Genomic DNA, 25,493 nt, shown 5'->3' with positions numbered 1-25,493 from the left:
GGAAAAAAAAAATTTAACCTTCGCGAGGAAGGAGTCATGATATTAATAGATAACAAGAAAATGTTATTGTTACTCAAAGTCAACGTTTAAAAATTATATTAGTAGTAATCTCACATTAAGAAGTGCGTTCTAGCTTTTGTAGGTTTACTGTCAAATGTAACGTTATTTCCTAATAAATTGATGCTGCAAAACGCTGTTGTTTTTAAAAAGAAGCAAAACAAAACGACTACGAAAAAAAAAAGTCTCACACGACTAGAGTCCAGCCCGAGACCTTCGACGTAAGGGCATCGCATTATCCATTGCGCCACGCAACCAAATGTCAAATTAATTGTATTTAACATTTTTGTGCCCACGAGATAAACTATTCAAGATGGCGCAGAAAAAGCAGGCGTACGACGAAATGAGTAACCACAAAAGGTCACCCTTGTGTACCACAGGAAACCCAACTGGGTACCACAGGGATCCCAAGATTATGCTTTGCGTTCGCCTAACGTCGAACCCAATTATTTGCAACATTTATTTAAGGCCCCTTTAGATTCTAGTTCCAGAACAGTAACAAATCTCGAGTCAGTTCCAAAGGAAAGTCCGAGTACAAACACGAACAAATTCACATGATTTAAACTCGTGATAATTGTTACGACTTAATGCAACTCTAAATGTCAACATCCCGTTAACACAAGTCGGAATTTATTTGAAACCGCATATTTATTATGTCATTGTTTTTTTTTACACGAATGGAGTTTCCGTTCACATGAAAATATGAAATCAATAAATCCGTTCACCGAAACCGCATCTTTTTGAAACTGCTTTCCCCAATGTTTGTTTGCAGTGCATCATGGCAATAGCTTGGTTTATACCTTTACCGAGCTTTCTATCGAACAAACAATGACGCAAAATAATTTTTTTATATTTTGTATGCTTATTTTTGTCCTCACCAAGCAGCAAACAGGTTTGTTTTAAATAAATGTGTGTAGGTTTGAATCTGTTTGGTTGATGCCCATCTACCCAATGATAATGTCTTGATGTTTGAGCTGATCCATCCGTTTTTTGGAATAATAATATCGAATGAATACTTTTAAGTCTTATCATGTTTCGTTAAAATTCCTTTTCCTGTTATAGGTCCCCGATCCAAAAATAGATAGTGTCAGTGGACGGCCATCATCAGAGCCTGAACATGAGTTAATGATTGATACTACTTCACCTCCAGACAAGATCACAAAACACACTGAGGAGTGGCTAAAGTATGTAAAAGGTGAAGGTGAGGGTGTTACCGAAAAATCTGTTAGCAGCTTTGAACTGTGGGATTTTGCTGGACAACAGCTGTACTATGCATCTCATCCTGTATTTTTAAAATCACGTGCAATATATATCTTGGTATGCAACCTCAGCAAGTCATTGCACGACACTGCTCAACCATGTGTGAGACAAGGAAAACATAATTTCACATTGGACAACCCAAATAGGGAAACAAACTTAGAGAATCTGCTATCTTGGCTGTCCACAGTGCATAGCATCACACAGATGAGAAAGGAAACTTGTGACGATGCAGAAGGAAAGCTGCCTCATCTGCGTCCCCCCGTGATCATTGTAGGCACCCATGCTGACAAACCGTTTGAAGACATTGTAACAATGGAGACAAAAATACAGGAGGCAATTGCTGGTAAGGACTATGAAGGACATGTGGTGCGGCCTATCTTCTCCATTGACAACAGAGCAAAATTAATTCAGAGAAGGTTGGAAAAGGTTTTCAGAAAAGATAAAAACATCGATGGCATGCAAGAGCTGAGAGACAAAATCATGGAAGTGTTAAGACAGGAGCCGTACATGAAGGAAAAGATACCTGCGAGGTAAATAAAGTGAATAATAGAACGCAGATGTCTTTTTGCCGAGAATTTCCATGTTGATTAAAAGTCGCTTAAAAAAAAAAAAAATAGTCAAGATTCTCCTTGCTGTTATATGGGTGAGTTCTGTTATAAAACGTGGCGTCAGTTATTTTCCGCGGTTCCGTTTTGATCGCTTTTAACCTTTTTTAATGATGTAATAGAAACAAGGACCTCTTTTTCTCCTCCTTGAGCCCTTGTAATCCGCTTCATTTAATTTTGTAGCAGAGGTCGATCTTTGAGCTACAGGTCGCTACAGGCGAGCACATGTCCCACTTCATTAGCATCTCCTTTACAACCGTTCGTCTTTTTTTCATATAAATCACAATTGTTTGAGGTGAATAATCGTTGGAAGGTTCAGAAATGCAGCTGCAGACTTCATGTATTCTTGCATTTGACTGTTAGCTATGATCATCCTTGACACGTCAACGGAGATATGTCCAGAAATGCACGCATTGGCGAAAATGGCAGAAATGGCGATTAATCCCCAAAATCGCCAAACTGTAGACAAAAATTCAAATGAGATGGCAAAGGGGCCCTTTGGAAACTGGCGATTTTGGCGAAAATGGCGTATTTCGCCCAAATCGCCAGTCTCCAAGGGGCCACTTTTGGCTTCCAATTCAAATGGTCAGAGGCTGGCGATTTTTCGCCATTTTCGCCATTGTATGCATTCCTGGACATAAGTCGGGACAAACCGTTCTATTTTTTCGAGGGGAGGTTGGGGTGAAGTGGGCTTGCTCTTTCTGGGATTCCTTGGCTTCAATTATTTTTTTAACGGTACTTTTGGGACTTTTTAGTTTACATTCGGGGTCCATTACTTTAGGGAAATTTGTGGTAGGTGGCCACAATAAATTCATTAAGCCCTTAAATACCTAATGGTTGCCACTTAACACAGGACTGGTAGAATTTAGTTAGCTTCTGTGGTTATGTTTACCTTCCTGTTTTAGACTGCATGCAAACTTCTGCAAATGAATGGCTTCAAGTACGCTGCCCGATGACACGAATACTTTCATTCATCTTTTTGTAATCTAGGTGGCTGATCTTTGAGAAGGTCCTCAATGCTTTGCTTTCCAAGAAAGTTTACCATTTGAACTTGAGGGAACTTCAAACCTATGTAAGGGACAACTGCTTTATAAATGACGAGGAAGAGTTGACTACCATGGTGGATTTCTACCATGACCTGGGTATAATTATCAAGCATTGCAGCACAGTCATTCTGAGCGCTGAGTGGTTAATAGACCTATTCAAGCAGCTGATAACCATTCCACCATTTGATAAAACGGTAAGGTCCGAAATACGTTCGGTAAGTGTTTTCAAACTATTGCAGCAGCTTTCTCTTCTAGCTCTTTTTATTTATTTATTTGACACACAGTAGTAAAAATACGACTACAAAAGTGTAAGATAAGTAGCAAAAGGGAAGTGGCGAGGAGGAGACCTATTCGAGATTGACTAGATTAGGCCTCCTCGAACTAAGGGCTTTAGTTGCTTACATCAATTCAGGCAAACGATGGCGTACAGTCTAAAGTTCAAAAATTAATGTAACCTTTACAATGTTCTTAAAGGAAGAAAGGGATCGAGAGTTGATAACTTCGTTGTCAAGTCAACCAAAAAAACTTTGGATCTTAAAAAAGGAAATTCCATAGTGTTTAGTGTTCGACAGTAGAGTAGACGGTATGTCTATAGAATTTCTAGTATTGTTACAACACTGGTATTGATATTGTTTTAGGAAAAATTGTTATGTAACATGAATTCATTGATAACGATGGCCATTTAATTCAATATATTGCTTTCAACTTGCAAAACAAGTTCTTATTCAGTCCAGTGCTAAACCACGAATGCCACGGATGTTCGAGTTTACCAAAAAACAATGGCATAATCTACGGCGTCAACTGCTTTTGAAAAGTCAAGAAAAATACAGACATCACCAGAAAAACCTTTTAATCACTCTACATTTTATTTCTCAGGAACCCAAGGTTTCCAAACTCTGGCAGGAGGTTAAAGAAAGCGGTGTTCTCGGCTTGGAACTGCTTCATCATGTATTTTCTAAGTTTCTTCTGAAGGGCGCTGCAAAGGATGACATTCTTGTCCTGATGGAACAATTTGGTTTAATTGCAAAGTTTTCACCTTCTAAAACTGATGAAAAGTATTTTGTGCCATGCTAGCTCAAAATGCCACCTGATTCCATTTGTGCCATGGTACCCTCAAGCTTAGACCCTTGTCCTCTTTATGTTTACTTTCTTACTGGTTTTGTCCCTCATGGCCTGTTCACACGGCTTGTTTCTCGACTGGTCAGGTGGTGTTCTGAGGTTGGTCCAGCTCAGCCCCCTACCCTATATCAAAATGGAGCATGGTTCGTCATTGGGAGGAAAATTATCTATGATTTAGTTCTTATTTGTAAGAAGCAGTTCATAAAGTTTTTCGTCAAGCAAAAACCCCAGCGTCAGAAGATTTCAGTGGAGAACACAAGTGAGGTAGCGGTGCAGGTGCGTGAGTTTGTGGAGGCAACTCTACAAACTTTGTCACATGATCTTCTGTATTTGCGCGGAGTGCAGTACGAGATTCGGGTGGCCTGCCCATACTGTCAGCTGGAAAAGTGCTCAGGCCATAATCGGATGGGTTGTACTCATGACGAATGTCTTCACCTCCTGGAGTTACGACAAGGTGACCCACTGATTTGCAAAAAGAAACCTTCAGAGGAAATACTCACAGTTAGGGGACAAGAAGAATGGTTCTCACAGATAACAAGTGAGGTAGGTAATAATAGAATTCCAGTCTCTAGCAATGCTTTTAGATTAGCGCTTTATTTAAATAAAATGAAAGAGAATTATGCTACATGGAAATTAGATACTCGCAAGTATTTTGTTATTAAATATTAGTCGTCTTTTTAGCACTTATTGAATGAGTCTGAGTAGGATATGAAGAATTCTGCAGATCAAGGAGAGTGTTATCCACCGAGGCCGATAACACCCTCCTTCATTCAAAATAATTCCAAGTTTAAAAACAAGCTAAAACGTGCTTTAATACCTCTGTCGATGTTAAGTTCATGCATATCGATATTGCATCTTTATAGGGAAGGTTAGGACATAAAAAGTTTGTTCAAGTCTGCAAATATACTTCAAATAGCAGTTGCCGTCAGGCGCGTTGTCTTCTTCTTGCTGTTCTTGCCATGTTTTTAGACAATATTTTGCCGCGAAACGAGTAAAATGTTCTAACTTCCAAAACAACTCAACCTCGTCCCCAGGTTTTTAGGTTTACGGTTCAATACCGTAATGTGCAACTTGGCTGCTCTTTTGACGTCATCACTTCAATATGACAAAATTCTTTCCAAAGTTGGTCAACAATAGCTGGTTATGGTAAATTATGCGTGTGATTTTAAACAATCAGAATCGGAGAAATATTTTGAATGAATAATAAAGATGCTTATTAAAGCTCCAACATAGTCTCTGTATGTACGTTATTAGATCGCAGGATGATGCACAGTGTATGCCTTAATGTGTCCTAGCACATATCTCTTTGTAGTTAGGAAAATGAGGACTGAGGAAATAATTGGAAGAGATAAAGTAACTTTATGTGAGTTGGTAAGGTTAATTGGTATCATATGAGGACTCAAATGCTGATGCGTGAAGCTCTTACCTCTTAGCTCTGACGAAGGGTGAGCCTTGAAACTTCAGCCTTTGAATCTCATTACAGACGTGAATCGACCCTATCGACTCTGGTGTTTTATAGATGTGTGTATCGTACAGTGCCTGCAGTATTCTTGATCTTGTGCATGCATTGCTTTCCGTTCAAAATCTCGCATCATCATTGCCATGTGGAACGAAAGGTAAAGGGTCTGGCCTGCCGGTAGAAGAATTGGTTTTTATGACTTCGTTTTAAATCTAGACCGGGTTTTTGCTAACAAGGGTTTGCTTAGCGGTTAATTTTTTTATATCAGGTTGTACAAACTTTTGTTTAAAATGTTAGTGTTTGGCGCCCAGATAGAATTGTTATTCTTAACTGTGCGTTTTGTTTCTCTTACGGGAAGTGTATACTCCATCACCTGATACTGCGCAAACTCACCCTGGGCGTTCAATCTTGAAAGTTGCTCCTCTGGCTAATGAATGGGGGTCATCTAAGGGTGGCTTGTCAACAATAAACAGAACACTTGCCATACATTTGGAAAAACACGCAAACGTAGAAGTCACAATTCTTTTACCTGAATGTGAGTGTCGCGAAGAAGACAAGAGAACTGCCAAAAGTTACAACATCGCCATTAAGGAAGTACAGCGCCGCCCTGCCTTCGATCCTCCTGACTGGTTGAGCTTTCTACCAAAAGATCTTGACATTCAAGTTGTAATTGGTCATGGTGCAAAGCTCGGTAGACAAGCGCAAATTATCAGAGAGTCTCATTGTTGCAAGTGGATGCAAGTTGTGCACACTGAACCTGAAGAGCTGGCAATGCATAAGAACTATGCTAACGCCATTGCCAAAGGGGAAAGGAAGAACAGAGCTGAAGTTGAATTGTGCCAAATTGCAGATCTCGTTGTGGCAGTTGGACCCAAGCTGAAGGAAGCGTTCTCGTCCAAACTGCGTTCATCTCATCGAGATGTCTTTCAATTAATACCAGGTTCCTTTGCAGCGTTTTCAGATACTAAACCTGCTACACAAGATAGTGTGAATTTCAAAGTGTTAACCTTTGGCCGTGGGGATTATGAGGACTTCCGTCTCAAAGGATATGACATTGCTGCTAAAGCCATTGTTGAGCTTCATGCTCCTGATGGAAAGCAGGATGAAGTGGCAGAGATCTTACTTCAGACTGGCATTTCAAAGAACCAGCTGACTGTCAGATCATTTGTACAAAGCAAGGAAAGATTGAAAGCGTTGTTTTGCGAAGTCGATGTGGCCATCATGCCTTCAAGAACTGAAGGATTTGGGTTGACAGCTCTGGAAGCGATGTCAGCTGGTCTTCCCATTCTGGTTGGTGGAAACTCCGGATTTGGAGAAACACTGCGTGGTCTTACTGAGGGCAAGTCAGTTGTGATCGATTCTGATGACCCCAAGGAATGGGCAAAGGCAATTGGTGCTATCCGACAAAAACCTAGGATACAACGGCTTGAGGAAATCCGAAGAGTGCGAGAAGTTTATGAAGAGAAGTTCAGTTGGAAACGACAGTGCCAGCTGCTTGTTGAAAAGATGTGGAAGATGGTTTATGGTAAGTAATCAAACTTATATTAAATTAACTAATAAATTTTAATTAATAATTAAACTGTGTAGTGTGCAAATTCATACTGTTATGTTTAGACTGACTGGCCGGCACCAAATGGCAACATACCAGCTCACTTGAAATGTCATCTCAAGGTACATGGTGGTCGGCTGCTAGGCCAGGCACTTATTTGACGTTCTACGGCGTTACCATCGTTATATTACTCCTGTGTGGGTGTACGACTTGAGAGGTCTCCTGCTGTTACATAAAAAAGAAACAAGAAATATCTCGATTCACCTTAAGCAACCGATATCAAGACAAAGTCACCACTGAGCTTGCGTTCCTCATGGGTTAGGCAACTTACAGTTACACTTTCATCAAGGCATCATGAAACTGAAGTGGTCTAATATACAAATACTTATTGTTCTGTGGGTTTTGCCTATGAGAACATTAAAAGATAAAGATTACATTATAACTCATAACTCGGGAAAACTCATTTGTTGCCAAAACAGTTGGTATTAAATCGACGTCAAGACTTCGTGTTGCCTCGTCTATGTAGTGCCGTGAACATTGGCATGCTGTTAACTTAAGGAGCGTTTCCTATTGCACCACACATTTGGTAGAATAGGTTCGTGTTAGTGAAATTAACTTCGGCTGTAAAAATCCGTTGGTTAAACAAGTAAAAAGTGTCCGTTATTATCGAATTAAATTAAGAGACACCGTCAGGGGTTTTCCTAGGGACAAAGGATACAGCCCATAATAATGAGGTGTCTGTAAAGCGGGTTTCGACTGTAATTCGTTACCTGTTTGAACAGTACACGCGTTACTCCAATGTCAAGTTCATTTTTATGGAAGAGTGGCTTCATTTTTACTGTCTATTTTTGTAGAAGAGTAACATCATTTTACCCTGATTTTTACTTTACACCAAAGTAATTGAAAGGTAATGATTCTTCATGATATTGTTGTTGGATCAGAGAGGTGATAAGGTGGCTTTAAACCTGAGTGACACCCTCTGGTATTTGTAAGCACCACACCTCTTCACAGCGAATAATTTTGTACTTTGTTATTTACAGGTGACTTTACATTCCACACAGTTCGGCAAATCCAGTTAGACGCACGCAGTGAGACCAGCCAAACTGAACTGTCACTGAATTTAAAGAGGACTGCTCAAGAGAGAGGCTTTGTGATTTCTGACAATCAAGGAGAGGGCAACTGCATGTTTTTTGCTCTTTCAGAGCAGCTTGATGTCGTAAAAGGAATGAGGATGTCTCATGAGGAGATACGGCAAACTGTGGTCCATTATCTTATGGACCACCCTACGCTGGTAAGTTAAATCGTAGCACTAACTTAGCTTTGTTAACGGTATTTTGAAACTTACATGAACACCATCAGGGGCACCCAACGTGAATTTTCGGAAAATATCTGTTCGGAATATGATTTGAGATCTAGAATTTTCGGAATATTTTTTGTAAAATTTCTTGCTTGCCTGCCTCTCCTGGGGTTTTCGAACATCTAAAAAAAGGTCTAATTGTCCATTTTTAACGGATGTTTACCCTAAAAAGGTCACCTAGAGTTTTCAGGAGCTTTTTTTCTGGCTGAACTTTTCGAAAAGGTAAATTTTGATCCCTATAATTTTCGGATCACTAGACTTTCAGCTAGGAAATCCGAACAGATGGAAAATTTTTAGGGGATAAATATATGCCCATATCTACCGTTTAATTACTAAAGTACGTTCAACAAAGCTTAAGTAGTTTTGAACTATATTCTCGTTGGGTGCCCCTGCACCATGACATTGTGAGCCGATGTTGTGACTGTTTTAACTGCCCCCTCCCCGTTACAACGTTGATATGAGGTACTGTGATCAAAATGAAGTGTTGAAGTTTTATTGTCACAACATCGTCAGTAACACTTCTTTTGTTCTGGAGATGTAAACGCTTTTTCAACAACTCTCACAGCAAATATAATTGTACTCGTGCATCCTTAGTGAGAATTTTTTGTTTGTTTGATTTGCATAGTTATTTGTGAGAATTTTGTGGCTTTTCGAACGATACTACTGTTCTGTATGACACGAGTAGAACAAAGAAACAATTTGACCCCAGACAGGATTCGAACGCGTGTCCCACAATATTGAATGATTTCTCGTGCATCCTGTTTTATGAGAATGGAAAATGAATCTTCTCTCCGCCTCACCAATTTTTCACCAATGTGGACAGTTATTTGTAGAAATAAGCATTTGAATGTTCTAGTTTGAAATTGGTCTTGCCGTTCATCTGAGTACAGCGGAATTCAATTTCAGATTGGGCTTCCGTGCTTCATGAACTCCAGTAAAGGTCAAAGACTATATTGCAAAATGGTGGCAAATTAAGTCATTTCTTGTCTTCATGATATTCACCCCTCAGTGCCTCGTTTCAAGGTACAATTTGGCGAAAATAGATCCAATTAACATAAAAAGTAAACTAATATATCGCCCGCATTTTGGAATAAGATGTATAGTTTGGTGACTGAACTGACACAAAATATTCTTTCCGGAAACAAAGTGGAAATAGACTCAGAGTCGACGTTTTACTGACATCATGTTCCCCAGGACGAAATCGTGCAAAACATCGAGACTCGAGGGAGGTCAAAACTAAGACCTCGTTTACACGGGTGGGGACGAATTCTGCTACAGATTGCAGTACTTTTTGCACGAGTCCATAGAAATTTTTGCACAGTTTCAGCATTGGAATGGCTTTTTGAATGACTCCTCAGGGTGGCATTGAACCAATCATTTTACACCGAGTCCAGATTGCGATAATAGTGAGTTTACGCAACACGACGGCAGAAAGAGGAGGACGGTAAAATACGTGTGTGTGACAAACATGACAGGACTATTACTTGTATGTGTTGTCGTAATCTTCACTAAATTTTTAGGTCTTTTTCAAAAATATCTGTTTAAAGGAAGACGGATGAAGTTTGAGGCAGCCTTTTTTCAAACAAAATTATTGTCACGCAAGGTTTGCCGTCTTCCGCGCCCTCCCGTCCTGTTGCGTAAGTTCACTAATACTAAAATGGCTGCAGCAGTAAAAAATTTAACTTTTACAGACGAAGAGTTGCCACTCCACGTCCTTGTGGACTATAGACAGAAAATGAAGGCGAAAGCGTTGATTGGGAGACTGTAAAAGCAAAGTGAGATGAGCTCAACAAAAAGTTTATCGAAAAGTTTCCCAAAAACTTTCTTTCAGGAAAAGTTTCTGCTGGGAGTCTGTAAACAACAGCAACAACAACATTTCTGACTTATATTGAGCTCTTTCTGTAATCAAAGGCGTAAATCGGAAGATCGACTTACGTCACTTACCAAAGGCGCATAACTAGGCTCCAGGCTTTTACCACGCAAATTGTGCAAAAACGTGCACGGTTAACAAGGGCCAGCGTAAAAGTGGAACCGTTTGGTCATCAGTTTTGAACTTCTTCTGATCAGGTCAAAACTTGCACACTTTGCCGTTCAAAAACGTTCACGGTTCCGCGGTTCCCGCGTAAACGAAAGAGGGATCCGTGAAAAGTTTTGTCTTTTCAAAATTAGTCCAGACCCGTGTAAACGGAGCCTAATTGTTGAGGCGCCTGAAAAAAAAAGTTCTTTGTTTTAGTGACAAGAACGAAAGAAACCAAGCGATCACTATGACACATTTATCCGGCTTGGTAATTAAATGGCATGATACTACTATAAATGCGACTTTAGAGTGCGTGTTTTAATTCTTTCCCCAATAAACATCGCATTTTTAATGACTCTACATAAAGAAGCAGAGAGTTTAATACGGCTGCGCTTTTTTAATAACTACACTTTATTTTTTTTCTTGCAGCCAGATGGCACGGAGCTTTTCCAATTTGTTGATGGATATTCATCTTGGGACGCTTACCTCATAAGCATGATGACAGATGGTACATGGGGTGATCACGTGATACTCCATGGTGCGGCAAACTGCTTTGAAACATGTATACACGTGATCAGCAGTCTGCCGCATCATAAGGACGTTATGATTTGCCCAGAGTATGATGATACTGGTAACAACCGGCTTGTGTTGGGTCACGTGCATGAGCTTCATTATGTTAGCCTTTGTCCGGTTTGAAGAAACCATCGTTTTTGGATAGACGCTTAAACGCTGTTGTCGTAGGAATGATACTTCAGATAGTTGTTATAATCGCATTTATTCATGTGAGATAAATTGCTCTGGGCAAGTTCTTAGCTTCACTGTAGTTATAATAGGGACTTTAACATCCAACGTCGTTGGGTCTTAAAGTCCCTAATGATTTTCATCAGAATTTAGCTCAGCTTTTCAGCTTCTAAAGTTGAACGCCATGTTTTTTCTTTTTTCTTTTGGGTAGTTAATTTGTCGCAAAGTTTATTACTGTATAAGAAAAGTAATTTTCCAAGTCTGTCTACCATTATAAGGTGGACGGAACCTATTTATACCTTGATCTCACCCTGCATGCAGCATAAAGTTGTTCTTCTTGCAATAAAGCTTTGGGTAAGAATACCCGGTGATAGTCCGTCGGCACTCTTCAACTATTTGTGCGTCAACTTTCACAAATGTGTTAGCATAGCATTTTAAGGTTTAACAGTGATCAGGATTTTGTGCAACGAGTTGTGAATTCATGGTTGACTTCAAGCTACTTCAAACTTGCAGATATAAAACTTGAGAGCTCTAAGGCTTATTTGATGAAGTTAGGGAAAAATCTGTCGTAGGATACTTTCATTTTTTGTAAAAACGCGATTTTTAATAAATGCTGACTGGATATCTCACACTCTTTTACACCTACAAGAAAGTATTAAGGTGCCAAAAATCATAGAAATCGATTAAATCTTTCCTGCTGAAAAACGCAATTTAAAAACGTAACCATCACGCTTATAAATAGGTTCGCGCCACCTTAATTAACTGATGTGAATACTTTATTTGGTAGCGTTAGTAACATGTCGGCGACGGCAATGAAAACGTCACTTCAAAAGAGAATTCAGGTCCTTTAAACTTCATCTCTATTATTTCAACTCCTTTACTTTGTCGATTGTAATGGAATTGTCCTGGAAATGAATTTTTGTTCACTACGAACAACTATAGAAAAAAGGAGAAAACTTTGTTGTCGCCTGTTTTTGTCCTCTACAAATTGTTGCATCAGGAGATATCATTTGGTTGTCGTGCAGTAACGGTAAAGAAATATACCACAAAGCTTGATGCACGTGCAGAATTGTTGTTTTCCTTATTAAACCTTTTGCCGTTTTTATTGCATCGTGGTTGCTTAAGTTCCCTGATAACTAAATAATTACTCCTAATAACTTAGTTTAGTTTGTTCGGTTATTGTTACATGAGTAAAAAGCACAACAGTTGGTTAATTGTCAAGGTTAGTTAATTCTCCTTGAATTCCTTACGCATTTTGATTTGTCTTGCGCGCGTTGGGAACATCGTGCCACTATGACTTCCGGATCCTGTTAACAAAAACAACCATTTCAGTGTGTGGTTTTTAAAATCTATCTGAAACTCTTTGCTGCCAACATTTTACAGTGCGACTGCTGTAACCGGGGCCACCTAGTAACCAATCGCACTACAGGAAAATAACATACATTCCAAGAAAGTTGGTTGTGGGCCAATCAGCAGCTCTTAAAAAACAATAGATACTAATTGAAGCACGAAATTTAAATGTTAATAGCAATCGTTTTCAAGAAAGCAAAATGTTTCACCAGATAATGTTTTTCCCTTCGAAACTTAACATATAACAACATATTTGTTTGAAACAAGCTGTTATTATTGTCATCTACCAACAAATTCTTCGCTACCATTGCCGCATTTTGCAATAAACATGCGACGTCAAGTCCAAAATGTATCACGGACTTTTCAGGAAACTTACGACTTTTTTCAGCGGGTGCAAAAGATCACCTCTGTAGGTTGTTATTGATTGATTTCAATCCATGTTGTTGATTTCGTTTCATGGTTATTATGATAGACAATTAACTGAAGTCCCAGAATGTATTGTTATTTTTCTGTCATCCAATAGACCTTTTTACCGATACGGCGGCCATATTGAATAAGTCAGATCTAAGGAGTATTATGGTATGCCCAGGGAGGGATGAGCACATTCCGTTTAGTATTTATGAGCGCCTTTTGGGACATTTTTTCTTAAAGTTTTCTTAGAATAAGATTGTAATGGGAAAAAAGATCGTTGTGCCGTGTAATGATGATCGCCTTTCCCCCAGAAATATACAGTGAAAGTCTGAAAGACGATATTTCTAATACTAAGCGAGTACAACGGATCGTGCTCATGCCCCCTGCCCTGGGCATCCCATAATACTCCTTAACTCGAATTAATTCAATATTAGGTTGCAAGTCCACTCCTTAATGGCACGCTTTGCTATGTAAAACAAAGAATGTCCATGTTTCTTTTGGCTTTGAATAAGCATAATGTGCATGGCTTGTTACTTGAACGAACACCATGAACAGCGATTCTCAGTAAGTTATCACTTTCTGTACACATATCTTTGATGTGTTAGTGAAAAGGGTTTAATATTTCTTTGAGCTTAAACTTAAAAACTGAGAAAATCAGAGGTTTGTCGCTCAAGAAAAAAAAAAACTTTACCTACGGACACCTTAGAAAACTCTTAAAATTAGGAAATGTCTGTGAAAATGCCAGATTGTATTTTCTTTTAAAATTGCTAGCAAAACATTTTATTTTCTTGGTTTTATTGATCTCTCACGGCACTGTTAACGATCTTGTTTATAGAACCCTTTTCACCTGATAAAAAAATAACACCGCCGGTCAGGGTATTTTAACTTTACAGGGTGGCAAAGGAGTTTGGGGAGGGGGAGGGGGGGGGGGGTGGGGTTAGTAGACGGGGCGGTGTACCTATCAAGCATCACGCTAACTTTTTTTAGGCCATCACGCATTATGTGCATGAGCTGCAACTGCAGTAAGTTAACATATGGCGATATCTCAACCCTTGGTATGAATCAGCCCAAATAAAATGGTTTCAGCGTCCTTTTGGGTAGGATCGCACGTTAACAGTTAATTAAATGAATTTACTTGTTCAAAAGCGAATTCTCTGAAATCCAGTGTTGTTCAAATATTAACTACATCACTCGGTAATCACTGATCTGAGATTAGAGTTCATAATACGATTTTGACAGTAGATCACAGGTAGGCTCGATTATCAGCCGCTGTTCGCCCGCGCTGTTCAGCCCGCGCTTCTCCCTCGAACAGTCTCTTCTCGGGGATGACCCACAGAGCGGTGGAAATCGAGTCTAGATCAGTTGAGGAGCAAATAAATATAATAATAAATAAAAATATATAACGATTTAGAGGTAGCACATCCACGAAGTGGTTCTTTGTCTATCCGATTCCTGGTCGAATTGGAATTTGAAAATGTTGGTTTTTGAGGACAGGGGAAAGCCGTAATATTTAGAGAAAATCTCTCGAAGCAAGGGAGATTCTGCACTAACCTATATAAATATAAACATAAATGCAGCAAATCACTGAGAATATTGGATTATGGCCTGTGCGGTAACGCCATAACGCCACTTTATTAAAGAAAATGCAAACAACTAGTACAAAATAGAAATGAAAACGTCAAATAGAGTAAGCCGTGCCAGGGGGGCCAGAAAAAACCTAACCTAAAAAACCCCGTGGGGAAAAAGGGATAGGAAATCTGGGGCGGGCCAGGCACGACTTAAGTCCCCCGCCAAGACTACTAATAAACTAAATAATTGTAATAAACAAACGAAAATTAAATAGCAATAGTTTGAGCAACTTTTAAGCGATCACTAACGGTGTGCTTAATGTATCTGTTCTTTGAAGTGGCACATTTCCAGCCAGCATGCATATCTAGCAGATCAGCGGAAACACTCCGACAAGCAGGGTTTGAGGCGGCACCAGACTTTATACTGTGAGTGCCGTAAAGAGCAATGTCACCTACAAATGGTTTAACAAATTTCTTAAATTCGTCTCTTAGCGTTGAATATGAAACTCCTCTAGAAGCATGAAAACACTCCCTAGACTTAGTTTTAACGATTCGCCTAACGAGGGGCGAAGATGGCTCACAAGTTGAAGGGAAAAGCTTAAGTAACCTTTCGGTGATAGAAACTGGGCAAGTAGCCTTATGAGACCTAGCTAGAAAGGACGTATGCCCTTCTCTATACTGATCATTTTTGCGTTTAGGAATAAAAACTGACATGTACTCGTTGAAAATAGAAACACCTTTAACTGTCAAATTGCGAATTTCGTCCATACGAAAAAACCCAGCAAAGCCAACCAAGAGGACGAAAAGAAAACGAATAACGGCGAGCGAACTACTAGAAATATAATATTCAGCGATCCTTAAAACTGTGTCAACGGATAAAGGCTGTTTGGGTTGAACAGGACGAGCAAGCTTCCTTCTTGCACCCTCCAAGGCGACTTAACAAGGGGGTGACCAGTAAGGCATTCTACAATACCGGCCAGACTATCACCCCACTTAATACCATAAACAACTGACTCTATAGGAGATATCCCCGTATTATTAGAAATAGAAACAGCAGTAAGTTCGCTGATAAAGAGAGCAATGTGCAGTGGCTTCGCTGGAATAACTGGAACGCCAAACTTAGAATCTGCCCATTCACGCCATCTGATCCAGCCAGATCTATACTTCTGCACGGTAGAGGGAGCCTCGGACTCAAACTGTAAATGGAGAAGGTCTGCAACAAGCGTGCGCAAGGATGGATCGGCCATAGAATTCGCTTCACTCCAAATCCCGGATTGGAGAACATCTAAAAAATAAAATAAAAGTAGGCAGGAAAAGGCAAAACATTTAAAATTATAATACAGTAGAAAATATGATGCTGCATCATAATCATGCAGCACGGACAGTACTACAACGTACAAACGACATGTAATGAGAAACAACGACAAACGGAAGCCGAACTGGCTGAGCACAGTAATGCTGTAAAAAACAGTAAAAAATGCAACAAAATGGCAAACGTTCAATAAAACAAATGTAGACCAATAAACTAAAACATAAAATAATTCCAACTGACGGCGCCAAAACAGGCAAACTGCGTTGTGAGGCGGACATCGAACTCCGAGCCAAGAAGACGCTGCCAAATCAGGCAAAGAATACACCGCCAAATCAGGCAAAAATACGCTGCCAAAACAGGCAAAACAAAGCTGCCAAATCAGACAAAAATACACTGCCAAAGCAGACACGATAACGGTGCCAAATCAGGCAAAAAAATAATAATAATAATAATACCAAAACGAGGCTAGCAAAAGATAAACCTAAAACACCGACAATAATGAGCTGTAAGGGGAGACAAAAATGGGAAAGCTCACCTAAAATCTATCCGCAAAGCTAAGATTTTAAATTTCGGGCAGCCGCTGAACACCGACGGACGCGCTTTGTAAATCTGCTTCTGTCCTGGACCCTCCAGCAAGAGGTCTTCAATACAAGGAAGCTCAAACACTTCTTTAACAAAAGACTTGAACTGGGAGGCGTTGTCGTGCAAAAAAGGCCAAAAATAGGCCGAAGGCCATTGTGGAACGATCAAAGTGCCGTAACCGGAGCAGGACGAGAGAGCCCTAACTGAAGGCACAATGGCACCCACCGGAGGGCAAACCCAGTTATTCTCATGTCGCCAATCCTGAGCTAAGGCGTCCACACCGCTGCAACCTGGGGAAGCAAATTTAGAGTTGAACCTCGGAAGCTGGGCATTGTAATAGGACGAAGAGCGATCAGTTGTGTGAGGGCCCCATTTAGCGTCGACAAGTCGAAATACCGAGGTATTGATGGACCAGTCGTCTTTATCAAGAAGATCTGCTCTTTCATTAAGAGACCTAGGGATCCACTGGGCTTCGAGAACGATGCTTTTGGCAAGACAAAGATTGAAAATATCCATAGCCAGGGCCTGGAGGTGAGATTTGGAGCTTCCGATAGCAACTATTCTGGCGGCGGCCTGATTATCAGTGAAGATTTTAACTCTCTTGTGTTTCAGTTGAGCCACGTAAGAAAGCAACACGTAAAAAATTGCTTTCAGCTCGCGAAACGTAGAGCTTTGGCCGATATCCTCGCTCTCCCACATGCCGCTAACGACGGAGCCGTCTAAAGTAGCCGAAAATCCTCCGAACGCTACGTCACTAGCATCGGAAAATACAACGGTATGCGTAGCTAACGGTGGCTTAATAGAATAGCCGTTTAAGCAGTCGATGTTGCAATACCAAAATTTCAGTTCTTGTAAAAGGCTCGGAGGAAACTGAATTATGTCATCCCAAGCCGATCTGGTTTCAATGGCGAAGTACATTTGTCTGGTCAAAAGACGAGAAATTGGACCAACAGCTAACGCAGCTGAAATGATAGTGCCTGCTATTCTCGCTAACTCGCGAAATGAGGAGAATCCATCCTGAATCGCAGAATCTAGCAAGCCTTTTAGCTTGAGAACTTTCTTCTCGGGAATCCGGAAACACATTAAAATAGTATCAATAACGAAGCCTTGCCATTCGCCAATTTGAACTGGATCCCAGTGAGACTTTTCCTCGTTACAAAGAAGACCAGATGAAGAGAGCTCTTTACGTTGAATTAAGCTAGCTGCCACGGCAGAACATTTGTCTGGTCGACTCCCGAAACCATCGTCCAAATAAATGAAACTGTTGTGCCCCATAGAAGGCCAACGCCTAACTAACGGGCGCATTAACCTTGGTAAAACAAAAGCAAGCGCTACTTAACCCGAAAGGCAGTACTGTAAAGGAAAAATATCTGACAACGCCAGAAAAAGGCCACGCGAAACCAAGATACTTTTGGTGGTCGAGACAAATATCGACATGGTGGTAACCGGACTTAAGGTCCCAAGAGAAAAACCAGTGTCCTTCATCGAGAACTTGAGAAAGCGATCGTAAGTCCTCGTACTTGAATATAGGTTTTACTAAATAATTGTTTACGTGTCTCAGATCGATAACCAGGCGAAGCTTCTTCCCAACAGCGACTGTCAAAGAATTAACACAATACGGGGGGAATTCGTGCTCAACAATGCAGCCGTTACTTAAAAGCTCGCTAATAGCATCGGCGACAAATTCCGGATGCTGAAGAGCTGATCTATTGTTCTTCAAAAAGCACTGCGAGGGGTACTCGGCAAACGGCAATCTGTAACCGCGCCTAATCATATCAAGGACAAAATCTGGTGTATCTAAAGTCTCGACCCAAAAGTTAAACGAAGATTGCAAGCGACCTTTCACGCCACTGCTTCCGCCTTTCGCACTAAACTCGTCGCCACAACAAGACGATAAATGAATTAAATCACACTCAACTTCATCACAGGTCGACGAGTCGCCATCTAGTCAATCGCGTCGAGAGCTACTCTTCGAAGAATCCGCAGGCTTCAAGCACGTGGAACTCAAATGACCAAAATCCCCGCACTGAAAAAAGGGGAACACATACAGAAAAACATGAAAATAAAATCCATAACATAAAAATAAAAGAACAGTGTTGTAGCGTGTGGCGTTGCAGACCCGAAGGAAGAACATACTGACTGACAACAACTTATATATGAAACGCAATTAACACGTATTACGTAACTACACTTCATTGAAAAACACAATGAAAATACCAAATTCAGAACGTGCAGAAAACAAATATCTGCTAAACTTCGTACCGCAGATATTTTGATAGAACCAACAACAAACTCAACACCCACATATGGCGTTGACGCCGGGATTTGAACCCGGGCCATATTGTTGGGAGGCGAGTGCTCTCACCACTGCGCCTTCCTTGCCCCCCCCCCCCCCCCCCCCCCAGAACTAGAAAAAGGACCGGGAAATGAAGTCAGCAATTTCTGTTTTGAATTGATGTCCGTGCTTCTAGTTTCAAATGATATTCACCAATCACGGAAATCTAAAAGGAAAATCACGCGTCACGCGCTGTGATTATGGAAAATCACGCACCACTCTTCGAAAAGACTACATCACGAGCGACGAGTGGAGTTTTTTTTGAGCTCGCGAGACTGTGCACCCCACCCACCCAAACCCTAGTTTTCACTAAAACCGCTGGATGCCATATCCTCGATGAACGCCTTCGCGGTGTAGCCGCACCCACCACTCTTGCCACCCTGGGGTAAATTCCGATCAAGGGAAACGAGTTTAGTTCGAGTTAGCAAGGAATTCGACTTAGCCAAGTTCGAGTTAACCAAGTACATGACTGAAAAGTGGGTTCAACTCCAAGGGAATAAGACTTAGTTCGAGTTAGTGGGGAGTTCGAGTTATCCGAGTTCGAGCTACCGGGGTTGTATTGTAATATATAGATTTAGCCAAGGGTAAAGGCGAAGCTCCCGTTAGTGAATTCATAATTTACTTTAGACAATAGACTTGTAACCATTGTAAAGAAGTCCACTTTGAGTTGAGCCTGCGATCATTTAAAAACCAGTTGAGAAAACCGGATGGGTCGACACCTGCTATACGATCATGTGATACTGGTCAGCGGATATCCTATTTTAACAGCTGTCAGTTCACCACAACATGAATGTGCAATGTCAGGTTGCAGGCTCCCACACTCTAGCTAGATGTGTGAGATTTCTCACTGGTTTCCCTAATTAGCCTCAGCCACAATTTGGTCAAATATTTCAAAAAAAGTTGCTACAAAATTCTGCAAAAGTTGCCTGAATTTGCTCGATTTTTTCTAAAAAGTTGCTCAAAAGTTTCTCGTTAATACAGACATTTTTGCCGTTTTAACAAGACAGGTGTCACTGGTAAACTAAAATAATGCAATTTCAATTAACTACTGCCTTTTGCTTTTTTTTATTAAACGCGTCTACATTGAGCGACGTTCAAATTTACAACAACTGCGTGATGTCTTTTGTTTTCCTACAAAATCAAAGTGTAATTATAACAATTCACAAAGACAAATATTGACTCACGCAAACTGAACAAGATATGTCCTCCTTTAGCTTATAACAGTGTCTTTTTATGGTCCTTCTCTTGATATTAGCGAGAAACTGTATTCATCATTGTTTGAGCAGACCCTAAATCAGTCAGAGCCATTTGTGTGAACAGAAAGTTGTGAGACAAAAACCATTTCAGATCAAGAATTTTTTCTCTTTGGCTTTCATTGTAACGCAGCATTACTCTTTACAGGTGTTTCATGACGGTTTCCTCAAGTGTATTCTCCCGTTCTGAAAGAGTCATTTTCATTCAAGGCAGAGAAGTCGAGATGGAAATTTGTTTCTCTTAACTATCTGAAATTTCGATTTTTGTCGCCATTTTTGAAAAACATGGTCTTATTTGCGAACCGCTGACCTCATACCGTGGGTACTCCAGCTGAGGGACCGGGAGGCACAAGGTTTAGAGAACTGAAATTTCCTTACGAGCATAGATTGCATAACAAGACTTAACAGTATAATAGGGCTTTTTGATTGCCATAAGTTGCCTAAAATTTAATAAATCTGCCCCCAAAGTCAAAAGTTGCTCAAAATGGCAAAGTTGTTGCTCCAAATAGCAAAAGTTGCCAAAAAGTTGCAGAACAACTTGTGGCTAAGGCTAGCCCCTTTAAAGGTGTGGAAGGACGGAAATACGGTCATGAGACTTCTATATTTCTCAGATGGATAAAAAACCAAAGTTTCTTAGCTATGGGGCTACGCTCGAGCGCGTGGAACTCCGATATCCTTTTCTTTGGCATTTGGCTGCGTTTAATACATTGCCCAGTTATTGTCGGTTAAGCCTTAATGAAGTTTATTAGAAGCCAGAATATGAATTTATTGCAAACAAAATTTAATTTCTTCTTCAACGCTAGCTAGCAAGGATTAACACGGTCGGTAATGAACGGCCTTCTGTGAAGGAGATTCCGAGTTCGATTCCCAGATGTTGACCTCAAATCTTTGTTTCGATTTCTTCCGTTTCTGTGTCGCTTTAAGCAGCTGTAAATACCCGTAAAACGGAGCACTGATATAGAGAGGGAGGTAAAATATTAAGCGCACCGTTGACCTGCCAGTCTAATGAAAACTGTTTCGAGTTACCGACTTAAAAAAAGGACCGCGACTTCAAGCTTAACCTGAAGGTTTAATTAGATCATGTTGGACCCTGTCTCCTGTTCTGTTGGGAACGTTAAGCTGTTCACCTTAAAGTCTTTCGTCCTTTTTATAAATTCAAAGAGGAAGTAGATTAAGCCCTCATTTTTGTTTGAAAAGAGTTGGAGGACATTGAACCAGGTGCTGTAGTAAGTCGTTCATGAAGGGAACGGGGCATTGTTACCGTTTAAGCTTCTCTGCCAACAAAGCTGGTAAAGCTAATGTTCTCTGATGAGGATTTTCTTGCATTCTCAAGTTACATTTGCTTCTTATCCTTTTTCATGTCAACAGCCTGCTAACATTCTAATGTCAAAAGATTTCAAGTTAACGCTCATCGATTATGGAAATGCCGGGCGGATCAAGTCTCTTAAAAGTCAATTAGTAGACGCTGTTGGAGTGATGGAGTTCACAGGTGGGTACAGGGAGTAACCGTTAAAGTCGCTACAACGAGCGACAAAAGTTGAACTAAAATGAACTTTTTAGACTTAACTGTGGACGTTAGTAGTATACTAATAAGGCGTTTCTGGTAGCACCCGTATCGGTTAGCCTGCAAAACAGTTCTTTCCTTACAACTGCACATCAGGCGCGGAAAGGTACTGGGCTCGAGAGCAAAAAAAAAGAGTGGCAGGAAGGCGAAAAATGAAAAGTAAACGTTTCCTCTCTCCTAACCCCTCTTGATCTCGCTTCTTGCTCAGTTCTGCAAGCTACTGTACTCTCTTCCTGCTTACCATTCACGCTCGTTCCCAAGCTTTGCAGAGTCACTTCTCTCTTAAAAAAAAAAAACTAATGATAAGGTGCGCTCGTTTTCCGCTAAGAAATAAGGAATTTCTTGTGGTATTGATGTGCTAACAAAAGACAGAACAACACTTCAAACAAGTCCCCACTCCATTGTGTGTTACTGCCCGAAAACGTTCCGTATTACTACATCTACAGTCTTGTAAATCCAGCATCGCCAGTGATATTGAAGAAATAATAAAAGACGCGAGTTGCTATTTTGTTCTTATTGGCTGGAATACTCTCGCTTTGTTCGAGTGTCATTGATGTCCGGTCACCTCTGTCTTGACTAACCACTCTGTTTATACCGATAATTCGAGCCGAAAATTCAGTCATTCACCTTTCTTTGTGCAGTTTACTCTTTTGCATTATTCTTTCAGCGCCTGAGGTCCTCAACTTTGAGCTAACTCATCACTGGGGCCCGGATATGTCTCCAAAGAAGAACCTAAATATATGTTGACATATATTAATAGTCCAGTTCCGAATTTGTCTAGGGCGCTAAATAGAAGCACCGAAGACTCATTTACACAGGGTTAGGCTCGACCTAAGGTAAATATATTCACAAATGTCAGCCTGAAGAAAACCTGTGTACAACAAGCTCAAATTCAGGCACCGGTACCCTCTCGCCGGTATTTGGGAATTAATAATTTACTTTAGGTCGAGGCTAACCCTGTACAAATGAGTCTTCAGTGCTTCTATTCAGCGGCCGCGACGAATTCGAAACTGGACCATTGCCCAAGTGTACAGAATGTTTTGATTTTAGAAAATCAGAACCTGTTTCAAATTTTAGGCTGAACAGGTTCTCCTGGGGGGGCTAAAGTGACAAATCTTAGCCTAACAGGCTCTTAGGTGCGGGTTTTTACTGTAAACAACAATCAGCAGAGAACAACACTGAAAAACGATGAAGATTAACTTAGGATACGCCAAAACTGAGACGCCAAGCCAATAATAAAAAAATGATTTCAAAGTTAACATGATCTTCGCAGCAGAATAAAGAACCTACGGGGTTGAAAAAGAACCCGAAAACATTTAGGCTTTGACTAGAACCCTTCATTTTTTTCAGATTCTTTTTCAACCTCTTGTACGAATATTCATTTTATTGCGAAAATCATATTTACTTTCTTATCTTTATCCCGCAGCTTAAAAAGCGCGAAGTCTCGGTTTTCCTTCTACCGGTTTGAAGAAACTGAAATTTTAATTTTGGATCTGAGACGCTTACAATCTGTTATTGTAAAAATGATACTTAGATACCTGTTTTAATGGCATTTATTCACGAGGGATAAATTGCTCCGGGCTGGTTCTTAGCCAGTCTGCAGTTATTAATGACTTTTATCAGAATTTAATTCAGCTGTTTAACCTCTAAGGTTGAACGCCATTTTTATTCTTTTTCAGTTCGGTAGCCAATTTGTCACAAAGTTTATTACTGTATACTAAGGAAATTTAGCTAAGTCAGTCTACCTATTTTAATTACCAATGTGAACACTTAACTTATTAGGTAACGTTAGCAACATGTCGGCGACGGCAACGAAAACTAAACTTTAACAGGTAGCGTTAGCAACATGTCGGCGAAGAGAATGAAAACTAAACTTGAAAAGTGAATTTACGTTCCTTCAAGCTTCACGGACATTATTTCAACTCTTTGATCTTGTTATAAACGTAAATTGTGTCATGTAGTAGCTCTCCTAACTTACTGTGTAAGTGCATCGCCTTGAAAATGAAGTTTTGCGGACCACGCCCAATGAAAGAAAGAGGGAGAAAACTTTGTCGTCGTCTGTTTTTTTACCTTCTCTACAAAGTTTTGCATCATGAGGTTTCACATGCACGTTGTAGTGGCGAAGTGACAGCAAAGAAATGTACCAAACCGTTTAATGCACCGCGTGCAGAATGATTCCTTTAGCTTAGTCTTTGTTTACACTATACCGGATAGATTTTCATGTCGGTGCGAAAAGATCCGGTATAGTGTAAACACCTATCTGATATGTGAATCTCCACTTTAGAGATCGGCGCGGCGCAGATTCTCTCCGTTACAGAAATCGCGCCAAAATCACGGTTCTTATGTTTGAACAGAAGCCCTATCCGGTATTGTTTTCGTGCCGGCGCAAAAGGTATCCGGTATAGTGTGACCTTGGCCTTAGTTTAGTTTGTTCTGTTATTGCTAGTAAAAAGTACTCAGTATTGGTGAATTATCAAGCTTAGTTAACTGTTTTTGTATTCCTAACGATTTGTCTTGCATGCGCGCGTTGGAAACATGCATGGTGACATGCTGACACCTTATTCTACTTCCACTTTCTTTATTGGCCATAGCTCTCTTTGCGGCTTAATTAGCAATTAATGAATGAGGCTGAGTAGGATATGAAGAATTATGCAGATCAGGTAGGGTGTTATGCATAATTCTTCTTAGTAAAATCCAACTAGTGGTCTATTATCAATGCTGCGTTCTGACTGGTTGAGCTACTACTAGGCTATATGTTATAGCCTACTAGTAGCGAAAAGCGCGCGCTTTTTGGCGGCAAAAAAGGATTAAAGTCTAGCTTTAACTAGCTAATTTTTTTTTATTCTCGATATTTTTGACCAACTAGTTGGATTTTACTAAAACAATTATTCCTCTCGCCCTCATGGCCTATGAGTCAATGGCCCATTCCGCCTTCGGCCTCATGGGCTATTGACTCAGAGCTCATTCGGACTCGAGGAATAATTCTTAAATATCCTACTCAGCTTCATTCATTAATTGCTTTATCATTCATTCAAAATAATTCATAATTTAAAAAAAAGCTAAAGGTAGATGCTTACCATCGTCGGTGTTAAGTTCACCTTAATAGTGCATGTTTAGAAGATAAAAGGCTATTCAGGTCTTCAAATATACTCCAAATAGCAGATGTTGTCCGTCGAGTTGTCTTTTTGCTATGTTTTTAGGCAATAGTTCGTCATGAAACGAGTAAAATGTTCCGCCGACTGTTCGGCCATGTTCCTTTCATAACCAAAACAACTCAACCTCGTCTTCTCGGTTACCGATGCATTAACCTGCAACTGTGCTTCACTTTTGACGTCATCGGTTGACTAATCGCAAAATTTTTCCAAATTTGGTCAACGGTAGCTGCTTATGGTGAATTATGCGTGTGCTTTTAGCCAATCAGAAAAGGAGAAATATTTTGAATGAACAATATAAAATTTATTTATTACTCTTGAAAGTGGTTGCCTCAACTTTTATCTGTCAACTTGTAAAGTGATTAGTGTACCGTAAAAGAATTCATAAACCAACCTTTGTGTTATATAAGTTGGCTTTGTTTTTTCAGTGAGTTAGTAAAACAATCAGTCGGACATACAATAAGTTGAACCAAAATTTCATTTTAACAGCAGAGTTAACGAAAGTTGAGTTAGCGTTCGGAGGATCAGTCTTTGTCTTTTATTTCAATAGTAAAGGGACTTTTATACTCATGGACCAGATTTTTGTGTTTCACTTCCCCACCAAAGTAGTACCACATTGTCTTTTAAAACTAACCCCTGACACCCCTCAGCTCAGACAATAACTTAGTTCGTCAGTCTGTCAGTTTGTTACGATTGCTTACTTCTAAAGTTTGTTAGTCAGTTTTTCCTTTGATTTGTCTTGTTGGTGTTTATAAG

General features: G+C 40.2%; 1 protein-coding gene and 2 pseudogenes across 1 annotated transcript in view; 2 read left to right on the top strand and 1 right to left on the bottom strand.

Moving 5' to 3' along the window:
• The window catches only part of LOC140924076 (uncharacterized), a 136,424-nt gene that overhangs the window by 75,736 nt on the left and 35,195 nt on the right, over positions 1-25,493 (top strand). The window lies entirely within an intron of this gene.
• LOC140923908 (uncharacterized) lies at positions 371-13,836 on the top strand (annotated as a pseudogene).
• Positions 14,553-18,207, bottom strand: LOC140923907 (uncharacterized; annotated as a pseudogene).

The sequence above is a fragment of the Porites lutea genome, chromosome 14, assembly GCF_958299795.1.
Source record: "Porites lutea chromosome 14, jaPorLute2.1, whole genome shotgun sequence".
In the NCBI taxonomy this organism is placed as follows: Eukaryota; Metazoa; Cnidaria; class Anthozoa; order Scleractinia; family Poritidae; genus Porites; species Porites lutea.
This window is presented reverse-complemented; position numbering and strand designations above follow the sequence as displayed.